Source organism: Lucilia cuprina, chromosome 6 (genome assembly GCF_022045245.1).
Source record: "Lucilia cuprina isolate Lc7/37 chromosome 6, ASM2204524v1, whole genome shotgun sequence".
Taxonomy (NCBI): domain Eukaryota; kingdom Metazoa; phylum Arthropoda; class Insecta; order Diptera; family Calliphoridae; genus Lucilia; species Lucilia cuprina.
This window is the reverse complement of record NC_060954.1, coordinates 52,179,860-52,184,192: the sequence shown is the minus strand read 5'-3', so window position 1 is coordinate 52,184,192 and position 4,333 is coordinate 52,179,860.

Sequence of the window (4,333 nt, the reverse complement as noted above, 5' to 3'; positions counted from 1 at the left end):
CTATAGACTAGACTATAGACTAGACTATAGACTAGACTATAGACTAGACTATAGACTAGACTATAGACTAGACTATAGACTAGACTATACTATAGACTAGACTATAGATCGTAGACTATATTGTATACTTGAGTAGGTTTCCATATAGTCGATCTATACTTTATTAGTTCTTTTAACATGTATATTGTTTAAAAACAGGACCGGCCAAAGGTAGTGTTAAATATTTGTGTGTGTGCGTGCCTGTGTTAAAGCAGTACAAGATATAGTTTGAGATACGAAAAATGTAAATAGCTTTTCTTAATTTTAAGGCTTATTAATAATGCAACAACTTCAATTCAATGAATTTTTGACTTTTCTGCTGACTTTGAATACGTGCTGAAGCATTACCTGATGAGCTTTAAGAGTCAGTGACAGTATGACTGTGTGTGTGTGTATGGATGAAAGTATGAATGGTTATTTGGTTAAACAAGAAAATGAGTTTGGACTGTATACAACAACGGACAGAACTTCAACTTGTATATATATTTTTTCTTTTCAAGTATAAACTCAACATTTATCGTTCAACTCAATTTTTTTTCCTTTTTTTCCTATCTGTGTGAAATTAAAAAAAAAAATATTTCTATATGTGTGAATTTTGTTGTATTTGTAAGATTGTATATTAGTGTGATTGGTTAAGTATGTATGTATGTATGTTTGTGTGTGTTGGTAGTAGATGTAGTAAAAATACAACCCCTTTACGTGCGACAAATTTACGACTTTAAATGCGGACAGGAAAAGTACTTACCGCAATTTGTCTGGGCATTTATGAGCCACATTCACATACATAGCATGAGATATTTCAACATATACATACATATTTATTTATACAGATATGTATATACATATATATGAATAAATATTAAATTTTGTATCTGCTGTTGTGGATGTATATGTTACCTTGCACGTTACACATTTAAATGTTGTATGTAGAACATGATTATCATACTTGTGTATCTGTATATTTGTAACAATTTGTAGATACACACATCTATACAAATATATAAATTTGTAAATTTGCTTAAAGTTGCTTAAATTTTAGTAAAAACACTTAATTATCATTGGCTTTTTTACTGTGTGTTTAATTGATTGAGTACAAATAGAAAATCTACTTTTAATTAGATTTTTAACTGAAAGTAAGAAATGGAGGAACAAATTGTTCATCACTTGGATCGATCTTTTCGGTACGTCTTGGGCCAATTGTGTATGAAACTCCAAAGAATTTGAGAGTTTAAACCAATCAATCTTAAACAAACTCAAGCAAACTGCTTGCTCTCTTGAGTCTTAGAAAGTCAGAAAGAGTGTTTTATGTCGATCGATTATAATGGGCTTGAAAGGAGATGTCCTAACTACTTTTGCACCAACAAAACAGTTTATCTTTTGAGGAGAAGGACAAATCAAACTAATTTCCGGTACCTGGAAGGTTCCTAGCCCCCATTTTAAGAGCGCCAGTTATTTTTTCAAATGTGCACAAAGATGTCAATGTTCTCTTTCTGCAACATTTTAAAATCTTATCGTTTTGTATATATAAAAATGTTTGTATTTTTTCACATGGTAGTTGCCACGCCCCTCGTTTATTGTCCAACAACTGTTTTCCAAAAGGTTAACACGGATGTCAATTTTGTTCGTGAGAAATTAACGTAATATAGCTTTAGTAGTTTCTCAGACATATGAATTTTTGTACTTAATTTACATGGTAAGTGCCACGCCTCCTATTGCAAGTCCGCCCATTTTCCAACTTAAATATTCTGATTGGTTTTAGTTAAACAGTGAATAGTAAGGAGTTCCATAAACGGCATAAACTCCATCCTTGGCCGATTTAAACATTAACATCTTTTCGTACCGAACAAAATTATGCTACTATAAAGAGAAGTGGTCAAAAATGTCCTTTACTGGGTAAAAATAAACAATTTACAATTCAAAAGAAAGACAAATTATTTTTTGTTACTTTTCTTTCATTTTCTATCATGTAGAAAAATAAAAAAATACTTGAATATTTTCATTCGTATCTTCTTGGCAGATGTTAAATGACATAAAACATGCAACAAATAGACGTTTTTTTTCCACACAAATATTTAAATGCAAATACATACACATATGCTTTCATATAGAAATAAAGTTCATACTCAAACAAATACAAACGCTTAAGCACTTGAGAGTGTTTACAGAAAGGTTTCTGTGTAAATTTGCATTATTATACTAGCAGTTTTACAGGGAATATATGGGCTATAATGAAAATTTCCCAAAAGTATACTTGGCTGACTTGAGTATACACATTGTAATGCAGTGAGTAAAACAATCGTCACTTTATTACCTTTTAGTAAACTAGTAATAGTAACAAAACTTAAGTGTTTATCTAGAGGGAAATCAATCGTCATTTTAATCTCCCCAAATAATCTAGAGAAAAAACATTTTAAAATTTTTCTCAAGTAGTTATTTAACCTACCACAAGTAATCTATAATAGAGTAAATTGTTTCCTTGCTATCACAATAAAAACTGATCAAGCAACTGATTTCCTTTATGGACATCATCCATAGTTTACTCTTTAATACGGAGCAAAAATTAAATAGTTGCTAAAAATAACAACAACTTCGATAAAGTCACCTGGAACTACTGGTAACTGTTATAGGTGTAAGTTAACGTAAAGTCGTAAATGCAAATGTAAACATGTGTTCACACGTGAGTAACTATTTAAGTGCGTTTTAGGGTTGAAATTTTGTGTATGTGTGAGTGTGTGCTGTATAAACTTCGTAAGTAAAAAGAGATATTCATAATACAAACTTATATACTATTTATAAAACATAAACACACACATACATACTCTCAACTTTTAGCATATAATAAACCACTACACTTTACTATATTTAACTGCCATGTTGTACTAATATACAGATGTGTACTAAGGACTAAGATTAATCATTTAGATTTCATTGAAAGCTGACAATGTTTTAACAATTCAGTTTTGATTGTCTACTGTTTTATTGGAATTTTGCCTCTTAGATTACTGGCATCGTATATTGCATAACATAGATCTAGCTTCCTGAGACGCCCTAAGTATTGAGGTTCTTCGAGTTGTCAGTCTTACATGCTGCATTCTAACTTGAGGTAAGTTTCAGTTCAGTAGAGCTGTTTAGATAAATAGAAAGATAGATAGATAGATAGATAGATAGATAGATAGATAGATAGATAGATAGATAGATAGATAGATAGATAGATAGATAGATAGATAGATAGATAGATAGACAGATAGATAGATAGATAGATAGATAGATAGATAGATAGATAGATAGATATATAGATCGATAGAAAGAAAGAAGGATACATAATTTGTCCGTTAGTTAGCAGTTGAACCCGCAGTCGCAGGACCACAGAAAACCTACTGGAGCAATTGTTCATCTGATCTCTATCCTTTTTTGCTCAAACCATTTCATACGTATACCTCGATACATTCTTACACATTTGCAACTATAAATTTATTTCAATATACAAATGTATGTCTATCTAAATTTATACTCCTGCTCAATTGATTATACATACATAGATACTAATACACACTTATGTATATGCCTTTTAATACACATTTGTATGTAATAATATGCATGTCGTTTTGGTCATTAAATTAATATTTTATTTCAATAAAACGTGAGCAGAGTTTATTAATACAACTATTTATATGTATGTATTCTAGAGTATTCAATTATTCGGGTTTTAGTCTTGTTCGGTTTATTCGACAAATAATTATTTGAGGTTTTACGTTAGCCGGTTAATAATCGGATAATTAAAAATTAATCGGTTATTCGAACAAAAGGAAACTATTGTTTTTTACAATAATTTTCTTCATATTACACCCTGTAACAATTTTGAAAAAAAGCTTTCAAATATGGAAAACTTGATAAGCATGTGAAAATAGATTACACATATAGCAATTCTGCGTACTCCGATTTTTAGTTTCTTATAAAAGGATTTCAAAGTTTAAAGGACTACAAACAAATATTTAAAATATTTATATGCATTTTATAATGCTAATATTGGTGTTAAATAGAAGCTGGTAATCTGTACATTCTATCTACATATATTATTTACATGTCTCACTTAGAAAAAAAACGAAAAAGAAATTAAATTTAAAAAGGTTTCATTTTCGACAAAAAAAACTTTTAACTACATTTTTGTGACAATTTTTTTTTAAGATTTCCAATTCTTTCTTGATGATCTTGATGATTTGAAATAAATTATATTATTTGAAGTAGAGGAACTCACCTTCATTTGAAATTAATATTAATGCTAACTTTTTAATAT